The sequence below is a fragment of the Diadema setosum genome, chromosome 17 (assembly GCF_964275005.1).
Source record: "Diadema setosum chromosome 17, eeDiaSeto1, whole genome shotgun sequence".
Taxonomy (NCBI): Eukaryota; Metazoa; Echinodermata; class Echinoidea; order Diadematoida; family Diadematidae; genus Diadema; species Diadema setosum.
Window position 1 is genome coordinate 14,659,224 of NC_092701.1, and position 21,886 is coordinate 14,681,109.

Consider the following 21,886-nt stretch of genomic DNA (forward strand, 5'->3'; position numbering starts at 1 on the left):
CTGGCAGATTACACAAATGCTCCAATCCATGGCAACCTAACAGGAATTAAGGAAATCAAAATAAATATAATGAAAATCAAAAATACAGATACCGATAACTTACTTCATTCTTCCCTCCCTACCCCTTTTTTTTGGGGGGGGGGGGGGGGCTTCTTGATATACTGTAAAAGTGGATATTTTCGCGCGACTAATTTTTCGCGCTTGGCCGGGTCAGAAGAGTTTCGCGTGTTTTTAATTCCGCGGAATCTAGACATCACGCACAGGAACATATGGCAAGCAAAAATATTCGCGGGATTTTATTTTCGTGCTAGTTTCTGGTTGCGCGAAATGCGCGAAAATTTCCACTTTTACAGTAGCTGACTTTAATGATTGTCATTGATATGTAACATCTTTGATTGACAAGACAATAAAACTTAACAATGATTTCATTATGCTGCTGGACTAATGGGGTTAGTTGAACTATTGTTGTTTTTAACGTAGTATACTTTTCCTCCTATTAGTCACATGTATTTTGGGTGGAATGTATTTTGACATGAAGCATCATACATATTTGAATCAACCACCTTTGGGGTCAGGAATATTGTCATATTATACTCTGATTAAGATTCTGCTCTATGCAAATTTTGTTTTATTTCTAATGCCTTTGTAAACTTCCCCCATAGACTTTGTTCACCAGCCAACTACATCCCACCCACTTTGAAAAATGTGAACCAAGTAAACATTGCTTGTACTTTTGAATAACATGTCTAGCTATCAGACCCAAAATATTCAAACACTTGAAGTCTTTATGAGTGAAAAAACTACAAATTCAAAATGTCTAAATTTTACTTTAACTGTGGAAACAATTATCCTTTAAACTTTTTTATGCCTCCGCCAATGAAGTGGCTGGAGGCATTATGTTTTCGGGTCGTCCGTACGTCCGTCCCGTTTTGTTTTTGTCGATATCTCAAGAACCGTGAGGTGGTTTTGCATCAAACTTGGTATGAGGGTATATCCTGGGGGGATAATACTTTGTTTGGATTTTAGGGTCACTGGGTCAAAGGTCAAAGGTCACAGGTTATTTTTTTGAAAAAAAGGTTGAAATCTCATGTTTTTCTCCATATCTTGCAAATGGTTCAAGGTATCTTCATGGAACTTAGTATATATGCATGTACCGATGGGCAGTGATTATCTAGGGAAGTTGGGGGTCATGAGTCAAAGGTCAATCATTAGACGAAATTGATAGTAGGCCAATGAGTTTAGCTGTAGTGGTGTTAAATGAACTGGGAAGTAGACCATCTGATAGTAGACCAAGTGGCAATAAGCCCTAGCAATGTACATACACGCAAGTACCATCGCTGAGGGCATGTATGTTATACGACATGCCCTCAGAGATGGTGCTTGCATGTATGTACATTGAGAAACCCGAAGACGATTTTCAGGGAACAGCAGTTTGTTGACTCGCGATGCGTGGACTGTCGCAATTATTTAAAGGCTTCACTCTACTGCCAATGAAGGCACATGGAAATAAAAGAGTCCCTGATCGTGACTAGAGTAGAAGCTGACGACGTTCAACATGAGTGCCTGCACTACGTCCTACTGCGTAACTGCAAATGTGTAGACTATGCAATTGGCATAATCTATCTGGGTCTGGTTGGAAAATAGCCCTTCTGGAAAGGAAATGATTGTATTTCTTTGGATTTACTTATTACTTTGAGACATTAATGATGGACAGTGCAAGTTTCAGACAGATTTGTCCTAAGTAAGTAATTCATGGTTCTTATTAAGTGGTGGAAATAACACATGAAAAATTTATTACATCAAGTTTTATTGCATTTAAGCAGGTTTCCCTCTAAAGCAGTTCCCGATCAACAGATGAGCGCTGTACTTTTATTCAGGCTTCCTATTATGTCTATTCTATGTCTAATTCTCGTTTGCCCTGCATGTTAAAATGTTGATTGTTGTAATGATTATTACTTTTAGTATAAAACTGCCTCCCCCTTTAAAGAAAAAAATAAAAATCTTGTGAATGCAGACTGTGTGTGTACACCCTACCCATATTTTTACTTTTTCCTTCTTGAGCCCACAAGAATGTACATATTTTCATGGAACAAGAAAGCAAGCTGTGTTCACATCGGGACAAACTCAACACATCAAGCCGTGGATTGATTTCCTTGAAAACTATATTGACATACCAGATAAGAAATCCACAGATTTCCATAGTGATATCAAAAAAGGAAAGTATTGCCCTCATGCCCCATCGCTGAAAATGGGGCTCTGATTTATGTCACAGTAATATCATTTACAATACAAGTCTTAAAAAAAAAAAAAACTACATTAGTTTGACTTCATAGCTTGAAGTTATGTGCAGTATTGTGCACTGTCAGCCGTATACTTTCTATTTAGGGCCTATTTGTTCAAGCCTGGAAAACACTAGTGAAAAATCTGTGAGAAAGCCAAATGAGCGAGTGCTCAAGTTTGTATACTTTTTCACATTGATATTTGTGAAAATAAAAACTTATCATATATAGGCTGACTTGCTCACTTTTACCAGCCTACTGATAGTACCCACATATGATAGCTCAATATAAGTACCAAACAAAAAAGGTTTCTTGCACTCAAATGTCTTGGATTCTTGTTTGAATTCAACTTGCACTTTGGCTACAAGTATTGAATCTGCACATTTTATGAAATACATTGGATAGCAGTTCTATGCTATATGACAGTTCTGCAGACCTATACTGGCAAACACTATTCTTTATAGTCGTATACCAGGAGATGGAACTGAGATTCAAATAGCCCGTGTAAGCAGTTTGGAATGGATTGGCTAGATACATGTCTACTATAGGTTATGCAGCTTACAAAGCATGCATTTGCCTGTCACATCTGGTGCATGATGTATAGTCACTGATCAGTCAAGTGAACAGAAGTGAATGTGATACAATGTAACACATTTTTGTTATACAGATATATAGTATCATCCTTGTTTGCACTATGACAGTGAATGATATTTTGCATGCTTTACTGCTGTGAAGGATAGGGAAATACAGAATATTATCCTCAGCCATAATACGATGTAGTGTTATTGTAAAAAAAAAAAAAGGAACACTCCTCAAAAGTAGTCGCTCCAGATGCTTATTACTTATTATATAAACCGGTTGGGGAGGGTGCCGAACACCCCTGAATACCTGATTGTCGGGGGGGGGGGGGGGGGTGGGGGGTGTTTAAACACCCCAACACCACCTTGTTCAGTACTAGTATGATCTTCGGGATATTGTGTTTGCTTATATTCCCACTGTAATATGAGCAAACATAACTTGATCCCTTGATTTGACAGATAGACTGAGCAAAGTAATATTTGCTCAAAGGGATTTTTTTTTGTCCAAAATGAATATAAACCAGACATTTCACAACAAAGAGGTGAAGTTTTCAATTTGTTCAGAAGTTGTTTCATAATTTGATGTCTCATTGAATTTGTAAAGGTTTCATTCAGTCAAATGATACTTTTCAATACAGTTATTTTATCATTCAATATCATTTGGCTTTCCAGCATGCACCTGTGAGCATCTCTCTATAGTGGATATCCTGGTTAAGAGTGGAGCAGATGTCAATGCAGAGGACTTGGAAGGCTGCAAACCTGCTGACAACACATTGAAGAAAGACATTCACAAACTTATAACAGAGAGTGTATCTGATGTCAATTAGAAAACAGCCAAACTGGCTTTCTGTGCTTATGGACCTTCCTGTATGAAGTACCATGGCTGATTTTGTACATTTAGTGCCATAACATTAACAAAAACCAACTTGACTGTGTTCTCACCAGGTCACATTAGCAGAACAGTGGGCATTACTCATAATACTGTCCCAGCTATGTATTGAAAATGCATGAATTCAGTTCAAGTTTTGCAGAGTTGGTTGTGTATTGCTTTGATAAATTCGTAGTCAAAATGTATCAATTATTGTACAATTAAAAACATTCCAAAGAATCTCCTCTCTGAAATGTAAATCCAAGACATTTGGTGATAACAGCTTTTGGAAAAATGGCACCATCATTATGGAACAATCTCCCTCTCAGCACTGGATGAATTAAAGATTTCAATTGATTCAAATCTGTGTTGAATGCTCATCTTTTTGATAATTGTAGTATATATATGTAAACATAGAAACGTGTGGGTGATTTTGTTTATACACGCATAGAGGCTATCCTATGATATTATGCATTTAAGAACTGATGATGATGATGATTGTTATATTATTATTATTATTATTATTATCATTATCATTATTATTATTGTTATTATTATCATCATTATTATTAAATTTGAAATCTTGCAAGCCTGATTATGATTCGTATAGCTCTTAGACATTATTTGGAAATATACAACTTTACTTTCATGACCTTGGTAGAGAAGACATGTAATGTCACACATCATGGATCACCTTTTGTTTTTGTTAGGTGCTACACTGACATTGTTGTGTTTGTCAAAATCCTCCCTTTTTTTTTACTTTCTGGCAAAAGGTGTGAATGCTCTATCTCAACAGTAACATGACCAGTTAACATGAAATTTTGCATGTTGATGTGATATGATGATATCTACTGGATCCTACTGTTTTCAAGATTAGTTATGTGTGATGTCATGAGGCGCCATTTTGTAATTTTGACAGAGCATCAATCATATCTTCTGAACTAAATGTCATTTTTATAATTTTCACTGGGCATGAAGTTCAACTGACAGCCAATATTCCTGCACAATGCTTATCTGCCAGGCTATCATGACATGCGTACATAGGCATCAAAATTTAAAATTGCCCAAAATCACTTCCTAACCGATTTTCTATTAAAGTTTCAAAAAATTTCTGCATGTACGCATCCGTCCTCGCAGTTTCACACAGCAACATGCAAATGCAATTTTTAACTCACTTTGCGATCATTCATCATCCGGCATCTGGTGTGTGTAAACTTTACACCTTTTCATCATCTTGTAAACCCCATGATGGATTTTCACTTTCAGCCATTATATTCAGTCGTGCTTTTATTGCGAAGAAGTACGAGTCTGTGATTTTCTTACGAGTATTTCGTAAGTGAATACCTTTTTTAGATGAATAGAACAGAAATTCACCAGATTCGTCTTTTTGTCTGCTTTGTCTCTGTTTGTTTCACTTTTTCTTAATCAGATACTGTTACTCAACCCAATGGTATATGCGGACGTCAATAAATAGTCACGGCATGTGTTAACTCCATTTTGTAGGTTTTGTCGAATTGGGCATTCTGTTGACATTCAGCCAAAAAATAAAAGATTTGATCAACTTCCAGAAGCATCTGAAGACTTGTTACAAGACATTCCAATGAAGTATGAAGTAGCAAAATATTAATATCTGAACTCTAACAGTAAATGACTTTTAAGTACCACTGAAACAAAAAAAAAAATCGTCAAATTCACCTTCTTGCCTACTTTCCATCGCTATTTCTTTCACCCTTTCTTCACTCAAGTAATGTACCAACTTACACTTGTACCTCAACTGCAATTGAGAACATGGGTAAAGTGAAACGGGAGTGTGAAGGCTCAATTTTGGTTAATTTGTGGAAATTGACATTTTTTTCACGCTCAGTCCTTGGAGTTATTGAAACTCGCACAACCATGTTGATTCGTTACACCAATGGTGCTTTTATTGCAAAGAAAAAGTCTGTGATTTTCTTCGTTAAGTAAACAACTTTTTGAGATGCATGAAACGGAAATTCCCTGATTCGTCTTTGTGTGTGTGTGTGTGTGTTGTTGTTGTTGTTTTTTTTTTGGTGCTTTAACAAAATGGGCAATTTTATTCAGGTTCAGTGAAGGAAATGATTTCGTCACCCTTCCACTAGCCTTTGACAGTTTCAGCCCATGAGTCATACAGCTCATAAGTCATACAGCCCACGAGTTCGACACTGAATAAATAAAGCCCACGAGTTCGACATCAAGTAAAATAAGCCCACGAGTTATACAGCCCATGAGTTCGACACTACACACAGATGGCTCACGAGACCAACACTATGCAAACAAAGCCCATGAGACCGACACTACGCTTAAAGGCTCACGAGACTGACACTACGCAAACAAAGCTCACAAAACCGACAGGATGAACAGCGCCACCTATAGACTAATTTTTTTAATTCAATCATAGTTTATTTCCAATCAACGAAAATCCAAAAAAAAAAAAAACATAGTACAAAGTATACATGTGATGAAATATTGTTCAAACGTTTGCAAAAGATTCATGTAATATATATACGAGACAAGTTATAGAACAACATATAACATGTACAATATTTAGGAAAACACTGTATAAATACTGGGAGAGTGGAAAATGAATTCGATTATGGAAAATAGTGATCCACTAAAAAGCATAGCTTGTCGGACGTGGATCGCTAGACAAATAATGAGTAAATTATATACTATTCTATAACAATATACATGTAATTATTTTGAGATACACCGGTTGGGAAAAAATATAGAATACCAATGCTAGTGCCCGGACACTGCTCACTGAACCACGTGTACCGGGAAAATATGACAAGGACAACACGTTCGTACACACATTCGATTACCCACACGTATACACTGTAAGACGCGAGACAGTACCGAGAGGAGAGAAGACGGTAACAATACAAGTCTACGAGGAACAAAAGACGGGAAAGGAAGACTATTGGAGAGAAGAAAGAAGAGAAGTCTGCACACAGAACACGCCAAGTGCTGCGACATCAGGACAGGTGAAGGCTCAAGCATGAATCAAAACAATTGAAATTATCTAAGATTATAAGTAGAAAGTAAATATTTTCTGAGTTTGTATTTAAGTGTAACAAATTTGGGGGAATCTTTTAAACTATTATCTAAGTTATTCCAAAGTCTGGGTCCGGTATAAAGAAATGTATTTTGGGCATGTGCGGTTCTCATTAGTGGAAGATGAAATTCGTCGGATCGTCGCGTGGGATAGTTATGAACATGACTATTTCGATGAAATGAATCATGGAATATTTTAGGTAAAAAGTTACTGTTGTAATTAAACATAAACTGGCCAAGTTGAAACACATACAAATCATTTACTTTTAATATTTCATGGTCAGAAAACAAAGCATCTGTATGTTCTCGGGTATGTAAATTAAAAACAATTCTAAGCGCTTTCTTTTGCAGTAAAAGAAGTTTATCAAGTAACATCTGATATGTATTTCCCCAAGCAAGAATCCCGTAGTTTAAATAAGGTAATATCAAACTAGAATAAAGAGTCAATAATGCAGATGAAGGAAGATAATATTTTAATCTATTCATTACGCCAATGTTACGTGATATAATTGTACATATGTTATCAATATGATTCCTCCATGAAAGCTTGTTATCGACGCAAACACCAAGAAATTTAAAGGAAGAAACTTCTTCTAAGGGAGTAGTATCAAATGTTATTTTGCCTGGGAGGCTATCTAAAGAATTACTAAAACGCATAACTTTTGTTTTTTGAATATTTAATGACAATTTATTTGCGTATATCCATTGTATAACCTTTTTCAGTTCTTCATTGACTGTTCTTATTAAAATGTTTGGGTCAGGGTGAGAAAAAAAAAAGGTTAGACTCATCCGCGAATAATATGAATGATAGTTTCTCCGAGGATCTATGAAAATCATTAATATAAATAATGAATAACAATGGGCCTAATAAACTCCCTTGTGGAACACCAGATGCAATTGTTTTACTTTGAGAGTCAAAGCCGTTAACATATACAAATTGGGATCTTTCTGATAGGTAACTCGTGAACCACTCCAAGGCCTTTCCATGTATTCCATAATGAGACAGTTTGGCGAGAAGTATTCTGTGGTTAATCGTGTCAAAGGCCTTGGAGAAGTCCAAGAAGATACCTATTGTGTGTGAATGTGTGTCGAGTGCTTGTGTGACTTTGTCGATGAGGGCAAGTAGTGCGTGTGTTGTGCTGTGATTTTCCCTGAATCCAAATTGAAAGTTTGAGAATATGTCGCAGGTTTTAAGAAAACGTACTGTCCTGATATAAACTATTCTTTCAAGAATCTTAGAAATAGAAGATAATAGAGATATGGGTCTATAGTTATTGACATCATCCTTCTCCCCTTTCTTGTAAATAGGAATTACTTTCGCAATTTTCATGCTATTTGGCACATGGCCAGTTGTAAGTGACGAGTTGATAATGTGTACTAAGGGATCCACTATTTGAGGAATTATGTTTTTTATCAAATAGTTGTCAATTCCGTCATGGCCAGGACTTTTTCCTTCTTTCAAATTAGCAACAATCTTTATTATTTCTTCTTTATATGTTGGGTCAAAAAATATAGTTTTGGAGTTAGGTGTATCTAAAAAATCATTAAAAGATTTGCTAGAAAGAGGAATATTTTGAGAAAGATTTTTTCCAATTGAAGAGAAAAAGTCATTGAAAATTTCCGCCATGCCAGCGGGAGTGTTGCTGGAGGCATTGCCCCACCGAATTTCAGAAATATTAGATGAATTGTTAGATGTATTCATAGCATTCTTTAATGTTTTCCATGTGTTTTTAATATCATTTTTGTATTTGCTTATCTGATTCACATAAAACATTTTCTTCTGCGTACGTAATAATTTGGTGAGTTGGTAATAATTTGGTGAGTTGGTAATTTGGTAATTAATGGTATAGGGTGTCCAGATAATGACAGAAGGAAGATATGAGAGATGGAAAAGGAGAGTTGCTAGGGGATTACTCTCCCTCACCCCCTGAACTATTCGAAATCTTTAATAGTGTTTGCATATCTGAGTGTTTGTGAAAAAATAAACAAAATTCTGAAAACGTGCATAAGATGTTTCAACATTAATTTTGAAAATACCATAACACCGTTGTTTCTTTTTCCGCAAAACATATACCGGTATACACCTGCTTAGAAAAAATAAAATGAAATAAAATGATGTGGATATTCAGATCAACCAACAGAATAATACCCAGGTGTGAAATGAAGTTTACAAGAAAATATTTCACAAAATGGTCAATGTTGCAGTGCACACCTGCTGTACATGATTTGGAGGGGGAGTAGTCATCTGCATAGATGCTGATTTAGTATAATTTCACAGAAAATCATATAATTGTCTATTAAGGTAGCTTTAAGGATTCGAAAAAAAGATGCATTCATGAAAACATCTAGATGTTCTATTTCATAAAAAATGCACCGTTTTGAGGAGAACAATTCTATAAACACAAGCCACAAATCGAGGTGAATCGCTGGGATATAAAACATTTTCATCCTTTGAATGTCATACATTAGAGATTTAGAACAAAAAATAAAGTGAACTCTAAGCAGGGGGATATAAGCAGGAGGATAGGATATCTAATAAGACCTACTTAACTAGTGAAATGAGAAAGAAAAGGGGGCAAAAAAAAAAAATTTCATCCTGTCCACCTACCCAGAAATTGGGAAAGCCTATTAAAAATAGCACGTTGGCATCTAAAGTTAAACCATTCATCGTTCTTGTCCTCTGTTATTTCTTCATACATTTTTGGGGATCCCAACAAAGAGGACAATTTTATTTAAAAAGAATAAAGAAAAATTGGTAACAATGTCGCTCCCCGTAGCATGTCGGAATTGCCCTCTAAAAGCCACACATATAGACATACATACTTGACGTCGTTGATATGTAGATGGTGTTGTTCAATTAGTTACAATCTCTCGCTCGATAGCGTGACGAAACTTCACCTGCCAGTATGTAATTTTCCCCTTCATGGAACACCCTTAACAGGTACATACTTGTAATTGACATGTAGATAGCACTGTTCATCCTGTCGGTCTCGTGAGCCTTCTTTGTCTAGTGTCGGTCTCGTGGGCTTTCTTTGCCTAGTGTCGGTCTCGTGAGCCTTCTTTGTCTAGTGTCGGTCTCGTGAGCCTCTTGCGTACTGTCGGTCTCGTGAGCCTTTATTGTGTAGTGTCGGTCTTGTGGGTAACCTTTGCGGTCTCGTGAGCCTTTTTGTGCGTAGTGTCGAACTCATGGGCTGTATGACTTGTGAGCCGTGTAACTCATGGGCTGTATGACTCATGGACCTATTTTCGATGTTGGTCTCGTGGACCGTATGACTCGTGGGTGTCGGTCTCGTGGGATGACCCCGGAATTTTTACCAAATTTGGTCCAAGTATAAAATATGACGGGGCAATTACTTAATTAGATTTTGGGTGAAATCGGCCGGAGGCTAAAGGTCAAAGGTCAAGGTCAAATCATGAAATTGTATCCATTTATGCGATAACTCAAAGCTGGATTAAGCAAATTTCACCAAACTTTGTCCAAGGATAATGTATGATTGGGCAATTACTTGATTAGCTTTTACGTGAAATTGGCCAGAGGTGAAAGGTCAAAGATCAAGGTCAAATTTTAAGATCTGTTTATGCGATAACGACTGGATGAAGCAAATTTCACCAAACTTGGTCCAAGCGTGAAGTATGATGGGGCAATTAAATAAGTAGTTTTTTAGTGAAATTGGCAAAAGGTGAAACGGTCAAGGTCAAATGCTAAAAATTTTGCTATTATCCCCATATCTATGCAATGCCTCAAGGTATTTTCTTGAAACTTAGTGTAGACATGTACTACTGAATAAATATTCTCCAGAATTTCAGGTCATGAGGTCAAAGGTCAGAGGTCAGATGAAATTGTTAAAGTTTCACTTTTTTTCTATATCTGGCAAATTGTTCAATGTATCTTCATGTAACTTGGTACATATGCATGTACTGACTGGCAGGGATTATTTAGGGAATTTGGGGGTCATGGGTCAAAGGTCAAGGTCAACTCCTCTAAATGTCACTATATCCCTCTTTTCTATGCAATGCCTGCAGGATTTTTCTTGAAAATACATGTATTACCTAATGGAGATTCTCTGGGAAATTCCCTGCCAGAAAGTCAAAGGTCAAAAGTTTGGGGGGTTTTTTCCGTTTTTATTGAACACTACAATATTTGCCCTAAAACAAAATACAAATCATACCTGTAAAAATATAATGCTCAATAAAGCATAGATGAACACAACCAGGACAACACAATACAATACAACACAACACAACACAACACGACGAAAATGTCTCCCTGCATATGCAGTGGAGTCCCACCATAACAAAAGCCATGGGAAATAAATTACGTTCTATAAAATAATAATTACATGTGTTGAAATCACACAATAACAGGGAAAAGCATTCACAGTAATTTGAGATAACGGCTGGGTGCCACTTTTGAAAGAAAAAAGGATCAAATACAGATTTGTCAACTAAATTAAGCTCCCTACCAATCTCTCTAACATAATAACAAGGGCAAATGCCCCCTCATTCACTCCAAAAACACTAAAACAACTCTGCCTAGGTGGGGCTCCACTGCATATTACCCATGTCTGCACAAAATTAGAATGAAATATCATTCCTTTACTGATTTATCACTGTGTGGTACATGTACGTAGGGGGAAGAGGAATCAAACTATTATATAAATGAAAGTGTCCATTTTTTAAAGTGAGAGCCCAATTTACCACTTTTCTCACCTATTTTATATTCAATTTTTTGTTTCATTCGTAGGTCAAAAGTTAAGGGGGCAAAGGCCAGGCTAAAATGCACAAAATTTTATACTGAAACTAGACTTGGAATTTGTCATCACTGACAATTTAGGTGATCCGATCTATTCGGAAATCAATGATTTGAGTCCTGATCCCAATGGCATGACCATATAGGTTTCATCTGTGTTTAGGGACATTAGCCGTGTGATGTTTGGATTCTCATTTAGAAAAGGGAGTCAGACCTGCCATCTTTGGTACGGAATTCCGTATACACTAACAAAGATACAGAATGAAGTCTATTTGACCTTTGACCCCACTTTGCACACCCAAGATGGCATCTGAGCTAAAAGTGGTTATTTCGTGAAATGATCCTTGCGACATTGTCTATACGTGTGCAAAATATGGCAAAGATAGGACAGGTATTCACCAAGATACAAGATGAAACATAATGACCTTCGACTCTAATTTACGTACCGAAGATGGTGTCCGATCAAGTAGTTATTTTATGAAATAATGTATGTGACATGAACTAAACATGTGCAAAATATGGGGGTTATAGGGCCTGTTTTTCATGAGTTATTGCAAAGAAAGTTGCAGAAAGAAAGAAATATCTCAATACATTGGAGATGAGCTTTAATTTCAACCAAGTTTTTTTTTTTAACGTGATCCCGACATCGTATCAAAAAAACAAAAAAAAAAAAAAAACGAAGGGTACTCATACGATAGCGCAAAGTCTCAGCTACAACATATTATAATCTGGGAGAAATTCACCGAAGGGTATGTGAGCTAGTGCTCGATAAAGACGATCATGTCAATTTTCACATCTAGAAAAATTCCCTCCCGTAGAGATAACACGTCATAACGAAGATACAGAAAGAAGTACATATGACCTTTGACCCCACTTTGCACACCCAAGATGGCATCTGAGCAAAAAGTGGTTATTTTGTGAAATGATTCTTGTAACATGGCCTTTGCGTGTGCAAAATATGGGAAAGAAAGAACATGTATTCACCAAGATACAGGATGAAACATTTATGACCTTTGACCCTAATTTACATACCCAAGATGTCCGATCAAGTAGTCGTTATTTTATGAAATAATGTACGTGACATGAACTAAACATGTGCAAAATATGGGGGTGATACGGGCTGTTTTTCATGAGTTATTGCAAAGAAAGTTGCAGAAAAAAATATCTCAATACATCGAAGATAAGCTTTAATTTCAACCAAGTTTTTTAACGTGATCCCGACATCGTATGAAAAAACGAAGTGCACATCCACGATAGCCCAAAGTCTCAGCTACAACATATTAAAATCTGGCAGAAATTCACAGAAGCATAAGTGAGCTATTGCTCGAAAAAGATAGTCATGTCAATTTTCATTTCCAGAAAAACTGCACTCCCATAGAGATAACAAGTAAACTGGTCAAATTTGACAAGATTACTTTCAATCCATTTTTACGAGGTGATGCCGTCATCCACTCAAAATTTTGATAATGTACAATAATGAAAGAGCATTTAATAAGCTACAACATACTGAAATCTGAATGAAAATTGGCAAAGGATAAGTGAGATAGGCTCGAGTGAACTTGAAATTTGATGACGTCATTTAGAAAATTTACTTTTTTTTATTTTATTAAGAAATTTGATATCTTTTAATAATTTTTTCAGCATTGCCAACCCATTTAATGACATGTACAACTCATCAGCTTTCAGAATATGTAAAGAAAATGGGGGGGGGGGGGTCACCGTCCATCCTGACGAGGAAAATCGGATTTAAAATTGGCGGTTTTTTGCCATAGTTGCACTGTATATCGCCATTGACGCGCGCGCGGAATTTCAACTTTGACGGGCCCGTATGACGTCATATTGAGTCGGATTGACTTGAAACTTGGTAGAAATTTCTATTGCATATGAGCTGTGCGTGCGTATATGTGCGTGCGCGTACGCGTCCGTCGAATTTTTTCAATTTTTCAAAAAATGCTCTAAATGGTCTGAAACGTGTGCAAAAAAATTTTGAGCTCAATTGGAGCATGTAAATATTTCTACGCGCGCATACGCGCATGTTTTAAGGGTATAGATGAATTTTGAGAATATGGCTAGAATCAACTTTACTTGAACTATATGTGACGTAAATTTCATCGAAAAATTCCATTCCATTAATGAGATATGAATGAAAATGTGTTTTCATATAATGACGTCATAGTGACGTCACGGTCGACTGATCACAACGATTTTACTAGATCTGTCGTCTTTGGGACACGATGCATATATGGTATAATTTTGAAATTGATAGGCCGAGGACTTTCTGAGCTAACCTCTGCACAACTTTTGAGGAGAAAGAAGAAGAAAGAATCCGTACAGATACAGAAGGTGAGAGGATACTCGGATCACCTAATTACACTTTTTCTTTATATGTTCCTTGAAAATTACTAAATGCATAAAACTTACAAAAGGGTCAAAAGTCAAGTAAAAATCCTCAAATCCCCAAATACATGTACCTGCACTCTTAGACAATATAGCAAACCTAGTACAAGGAAAGTGAACATTCAACACATTTGTGACAAACCTGTCATTTCACTATTTTGCCAGTTACGTGAAACTGTCATCATACATTGTGAAGTCATTGTACTGTACACCAATTAGGAGAATCATGCATTATGGCGGAGGCATACCAGTCGCCATAACGACATTTCTAGTTTATATAATTTATTATATATTTTTATTGAACACATAATACCCTTTGTTATCCAAAGGGTGTAATTTTCCTACTAAATTTCCTTTTAATCAATGGTACATTCTTATTTTAATAAACATAAACCTATCGAAGTTATATGCCTTATCTGCATCTGATTAGGGACAAAATCACTCCAATGAGATTCAACATTCAATTCAATTCAATTCAATTTCAGTTTTATTTATAAAAAAAAAACACCAAATAAAAGTCCAGAGACTAACCGTATTTGGTTTACATCAAACTTTACAGTAGGGAGACGTAAAGAAAAAATGAAAACAAAACAAACTGACACCTTACACAACTGATTCATATTGACAACCCCCCCCCCCCCCCGAAAAAAAAAATGATACCACACTGTATTTACAGTATCATAACAATTGATAGCACCAACTTTAACAACAAAGATAAGGCATATACAGAAGATAAATTGCACACACCCTGACATAGTACAATGTACATAATATGATAAAAATTCATTATATATTATTCACACATTAAAAATCATTTTCAAATTCATAAATAAGTATTGGATTAAAAAAAAATGAAAATGAATACAGTAATACAAAGATATATAGATTAATTTCATCTAACTGCAAATAAAGTTACTAAAGAAATCAAAGCCCAGCATAATGCGAACATCGTTGTGTGCAATGACACCAAAAAAAAGTCAAGGCTATCAATATTCCAAAAGATGGTGGGAAAAACAAAACAAAACAAGGAGAGTATACATTAAGGGAATTAAACAGGAGATTTTATGATAGGTATTCGCGAAGAGGTGTGGATAAAATAAAGAGGACAACCATAAAGTAGAGAGAGAAGAGACTAACAGATATTGATGAAAAGGGGGAAACAAAGTGGAGCAGAGAGAAAAATAAGTACAAATACTCACGAACAGGTGTGAAAGCGAACAAAATGATGAGAGGATAGCAATAACATAGATCGAGAGGGGGCAAACGGAGGAATCAATGAGAAGGGGCAAAAGATCAAGGAGCAGAGAGGAAAAGCAATCAAAAAGAGCTCGGAAAAAATCTTTCAAATTTATTACAGAAAAAAATACCATCGTCGGCAGCAACTAGCTACACATATGAAATACACATGAAGTGCCACATGTGCAATTAGAAAGAAAAAAAATAGAAAAGAAGAAGAGCATATAACATAGGAGGTAATCACAATGCGGATAACAATAGACCTACATGAGAGATGTGATCGAGTGAATGCTATAGCAATTGCCTACAACAGTGTACAATGCATTCAACCATTCTCGTTTGAAGAATTGAAATTAAACCATGAAATTCATTGCTATTGAAGACCAAAATAAATGCTTGAAATGAAAACTTGGTGAAGAAATTTCCAGGAATTCAAATTCCAATTGTAATTGAGCTCAATAATGACAAAAGAACGAAGGAAAAAAATGGGTGAGATTGAAAGGAAAAGTGTCAAAATGATAGGAGGGTGGACATAGAGAGAAATAGAGGGAGAAACTGATAGCATTGGACAGATCACAGAGAAAAAAAAAGAATACAATGCGTATTTCACAATTACAAAACAAATTTAATGGATTGAATTAAGCAGACGAACTAAAGAGGACACTCTAGATCGCTGGGAGCGCTGTGTTTTACAACTACGTGGTAAAACCAAATAATGATCGTTTCTAAGACTACGACCACTTTTAACATTCTCATTTACAAAACATTCTAATGGATTGAATTAAGCAGACGAACTACAGAGGGCACTGTAGATCGCTGGTAGCGCTGTGTTTTTTTTTTTGCAACGTGGCAAAGACAAATGATGATCGTTCGTTAGACTACGACCAGTTTCAACATAGCGCGACAGTGGCAAGAGATGGCGGTGTCGTGCGGCTCTTAGAGCGATCTTGCAAATCGTGACAGGATTTCAACGCTGTGATTTTCAAGGGACTGTAGCTCAAGTTGATCCAGAAGGTCACAATAACGAGCATTAGACAGGTAGGATATAATGCGAACTACTCTCTTTTGCAATCTCTCGGTTTCAGCTGCTTGGCTTAGGGTCAGACCAGATCCCCAAACTGGCGCTCCGTACTCCAAAATTGGGCGAATGTAGGAAGAGTATATGAAAACAAGATCCTCAAGTTTGACACCGAACTTTTTCTGTTTACATAAGATGAAAAGGCGTCGAGAAGCGTATCCTACAATACGTTCACTTGCTCATTCCACTTAAGGTCATCCTGAATGATAACTCCAATGAGTTTAAAGGATGAACAGGATTGCAGAGGCACATCGTTGATTGTGACATGAACAGGAGGGGAGCATGATGAAGAAAGGAAATCCGCAACACTTTGCACTTTTCGGGCTTTGGAGTCATGTTGTTACCATCACACCAACGACTCAAAGAGTAGAGAGTTGACTGCATTTGGGATGGTTGCGAATGATGCACAACTTCCACAAGCGACAGGTCATCGACGTACTTCCAGTGTTCTGTCAACACCAAAATCGATCATTTTCCTAATGGCAATCGTATGGTTGATCTTGTCAAGCGCTTTTACAGAAGTCGATAGCACAGACGTTCGCGACAAAACCGGAGTGATCTAAGCCCCTGTGAATATGGTCGAGCATTTCACTGAGGTAGTGATCGACTGAAGAGCTTATCATGTTACCAAATTGGCGGGAATCCACTCGGGACTTTATGTCCTCCATAACCCAGTCAGCAAGAAATCCTTTGAATACACGAGCTAGAATGGGTGTGATAGAGATCGGTCGCAATTGGTCGTATCCTGTGACAGGACTGTTCTTTGGAATGGGACAGACTGATTAGTTTTTCCAGGCGTCAGGAAAGCATCCAGTTTCCATACAGAGGTTGAAAAGTAGTGCGAGAGGTTCTGAAAGCTCATAAGCGAACTCCTTTATCAGTCGGGGTGGCAAATCCTTAGGATGACACGCCTTTGATATGTTTGTCTGCAATACTAATTTCTTGATAAGTCACTTTCAGAAGTAATACGAAGTGATGTGTTATTTGATGAAATTGCTAAACATAATAGTTGGCCAGAAGAAGAAATCGTCATGGTTGCCAATTGCTACAAAATCTATTTAACGAAAGAAAAATGCTGTAGTTATATACCATATCGTCATACTACTTCGTTGATGTTTTTTTTTTTTTCAATGCTTGTCAATGTGTCATCCGAGTTAAGTTCTCTTCCAAAAGACATGCACTTTGCATTAGATCCTTTAAATACATGAGGCAGTGTAACATAAATCGTGACACGAAAAGGCGGCAAGGGTGACGATTTAGCCCACAATTTGCTCTGCCTGTACATCCCACTGAAGTACCACTTAACGAAAAAATGAAAGGTGGCAAGGGTGACGAAATCGATTTAGCCCACCATTTGCTTAGTTTATACATGACATTGATTTGCCATTTTTGTTACAGTTGGTAGTTTCTCAATGTATTTTAGGAAGAATTTTCTTCAAGTGACAAGTGATTTGAATTAGAGGACTCAAATGCATCAAATTGCTGTAAATTGAGGGAAAGCACTAAAAAAGGCAACAAGTGTGAAGAAATCTATTTGGCCAACAAATGTGCTTAGATATTACATTAAATTGCACACCACTTTACTGAAGTTTTCCTTCTCGATGTTAGATATCCTAGAACTTCCTATTTTGAGAGCACAAGTCACTTAAAGAAAATTTGTCATGAAGCAGAATGAGATGAATTAAACTTGAACCAAAGTGATAAATTGTAATGTATAAGCAGAGGAAATTGTGGGGTAAATCGACTTCGTCACTCTTCCCGCCTCGTTTCGTCACCCTTTATGTCAACTGCCTCAGATGTTATGTAACACCACATTTTCCTTTTGCTGTGGTTCACAAGATCCATCAATTGTTGCAGATGTGCTTGCTTTGGAAGAAATGGCCGTAGATACTTCCTCCATCTGAGTTTCCAAGTACGGAAATCCATGGTCCAGGTCGGCGTTGTTGGCTTCTAAGCTCTTCAACCTCTCTTCGATGTTGTCCACCCGTTTTTGACGACCTGCATATTGCTCACCAGAGTGTCCAGAATCGGCATTTTCTACCAAATGTCTTTCAGCATTTCGGCGTCTGTCGGCATTCTTTTTAAGGGTTGACTTTTGGGCGGTGCTAGCCATTCGCTTAGTAGTGCAATGTCACGTAGTGTATGTGTATGGAAGAATCGCTGTAGGTGTTGGGAAAGCAAAGCTCATACGAGTTTAGCTCACTTACTTGCTAATAGGTGTCCAGTTTTTCTCCAACCAGGCAGGATAAAGCAATGTAATATATGTAGTGACCGGTATACAAAAAAAGAAAAATGACGCCCGTTGACACATATAGCTGACAAGAGTGATAAAACTGGGAGCTCCAAGTTTTGGTGTGTTTACATTTCGCTGGTGATAGCGCGGAGCAAATCGTTAAATGCTTGTGCTTTATCGGGCGAAAGCTCGGTGGTCTAGTGGAGATGACGCCTGTCCGGTGATCAAGAGGTCGTAGGTTCGAATCCTGCTCGAGTATGTACGCCCATGATTTTTTTATCATGGCTTCTACTAAAAAACACTGATCAATTCAGTGCTTATTTACATCGATGTAGGGCAATTTGTCAATCAGTTGCAATGAAAACATCTCGACGGAAGAAATTCATGAATTTGAATAACAAAGCAGTACCCGCTGCATGCTATAAGGATTAGAACCAACACTTGCTGTCGGGCGAAAGCTCGATGGTCTAGTGGAGATGACGCCTGTCCGGTGATCAGGAGGTCGTAGGTTCGAATCCTGCTCGAGTATGTACGCCCATGATTTTTTTTATCATGGCTTCTACTAAAAAAACACTGATCAATTCAGTGCTTATTTACGTCGATGTAGGGCAATTTGTCAATCAGTTGCAAAAAAATATATATATATATATATATATATATATACAACTTACAGGTCATTACAAAGAAACAAGGGCATGCCGGGAAGCAATATTGTGAAGCAATTGTGTGCTTTTGGCTGGAGCCCTCAAACAAAAAAAAGATCAAAATACATGAACATACAATGAACCAACGTTTGTTGTGACATGGACCAATACATTCAGAAATTAGTCCGAATTGATATAACATATATGTGTACTTTAATCATCTGTTATCAAGCACAAAAACATATCTTACCTTGATTTGTTGGCAGGCACACACGCACTAACACACATCCATCCTAAGTGTACGGAGAAAAAGAGATGAGAAACAGAATGGTAGAGGAGGAAAGGAAGTCTAGTCAATTATGGATACCATCTGTCTAAATAAACTCTGTTTATATAGTACTTTAAATCTGGAAAATGTAGTACCATCAATAGAATTCCGTTCCTTGACACCTGTAAAACGTATCGATTGCAATCATAGAGTTGAATAAGTAAAATGTTTACGCAAATTGTAGCGGTCCCGTGTGGGATATGAGTGGAAAGAGGAATTCATCTGGAACATGTTGCTGAACACATCGGGCAACATATTTGGTGATATTTAAACATAAACAACAAAACATTCAGTTTGACCAGATCAGAAATTGCAAGCAAGCGAAATTACACGAAGAGTGGTGAACTTGAACAAATAAAATAACTATTGCTTATTATCCGTAAAGTTCGCTTTTGACGCATATATAATCTGTTAATGTGTACTTTGTATGTGTTTCCCCATACTTCATTGCAATAATTAAGATGCGGTAAAATTATTGCATTGTAGCCTAAATATTTACCGAAATATTAGAAGGTAATACGCTTTTTAATTTGGATAAAACACATACATTTCTTGACAATTTAGAACAAATGTTCGCAACATAATGCTTCAAGTCAAGGGATTCCTGAATCAGTACTCCTAGAAAATATATCGACTCGGTGCTCTCAATGGAAATATTATCAGTCATAGCATTTTGGGCGTGAAACAAAAATTTTTTACCTCTTGGATGAAATATCATATATTTTTGTTTTACTAAAATTTAAAAACAATTTATTACTCTTATACCATTCACTTAATAGTCCAAATTCATTATTCATTGTGGAAATCAATGAGGATATATCTTTGTGAGAGAAAGCGCAACAGTGTCATCGGCAAATAATGAGAATTTCAAAATCTTTGAAGAATTCACAATATCATTCTTACATAGCAAGAATAAAAGAGGTCCTAGAACTGAGCCTTGTGGTACACCAATGTTCACACTGAGGCATTAAGATTCAACACCATCGACCGCCACATACTGCTTCCGGTTGTGTAAATAACTTTGAAACCATTGTAATGCCACTCCTCTTAAACCATACAAATGTAATTTTTATAATAAGATGTGGCGGTCGATGGTGTCGAATGCCTTAGACACATCCATAAATATTCCACAACAAAGGTTACCTTTTTCAAATTCTTGTGTATGTGGCAGTTATAATTACAGATGAGAAAAAAGGTGGTAATTGTATCAAACTGCTCTAATTGAGGGTGAGAAACGAAAAGGAAACGAGTGTGAAGAAATCTATTTAGTCAACAAATATGCGTAGATTGTTCATCAAATTGCAAGCCACATTTGGTAAGGTTTTGCTTTCAAGAATTTCCTATTTTGAGAGGACAAGTGACTTCAACAAAATTCATAATAAAACGGTATGAAATACAACTGGAACTGAAGTTATAAATTCATCGTCATGGTTGTCCTCTTTCTGAAACACAATCTTCATTAAAACACATTGACAGACATGTAAACTCTAACGAAAGTGGAACATGCATGTGTTATAAGAAAATCAAATCGTGGACTAAGTCGATTTCTTCACTCTTGAGCATTTGAAAGCAAAACACATGGCCATGGGAGATTGTCTAATGCATTTGAGCCAGCTAGTCCACAGGAGAAATCACTTAAAGGGATCGTATAGTTTTGGTTGAGACCTAATTTCAGTTTTCTAACATTTCTTGGTGAGATAATGAGAAACCTATTTTGAAATTCTATGAGGAATTCAACATTTATTTGATGAAAATTGGTTTCAAAATGACTGAGATATCAAAAAAAAAGAGCAATTCTAAAAAAGTGTGGGACCCACACGTAATTACGATCGCTTTGTTTTACTTTGTTTTTGGATGTTTCGGTCAATCCAAACCCGATTTTCATCAAATAAACTTTGAATTCCTCTTAAAATGGTATGCACTGTTTGTTTGTTCATTTCCATCTGAGAAGATGGCTGGATAGCCCATATTCAGCTGCGTTAAGCTGGTCTTCCATGGGGTCCAGTTGGATGTGAGGTGGAACCACTTCACCGGGTTAAACACCCTACTCTTTGCGATTAATGAATGAAGCGGGATCTTTTACGTGCATGGGTTGTTACTCTCTCATACGGAACCTCCGTTTTATGTCCTATCCAAGGGACAAAGTGTTTTGCCTCTTGCTAGAGGGGACGGTATGCTTACACACAACATTGCTCAGTCCAGACTCGGGTTCGAACCCAGGCCGCGTGATCGTGAGGCAGACGCGCTACCGACTGAGCCAACTTACCGCCCTACTATATACTATATCATAAGTGTTTTCTTGGTATATCGCAAAAAGTTAAAAGCCCTATTCTCATTTCCACCGATACTGTACCATCCCTTTAAAGAAACAGAATGAGATTCATCCAACTCTATCCAAAGTAATATACCATCGTAATGCATTA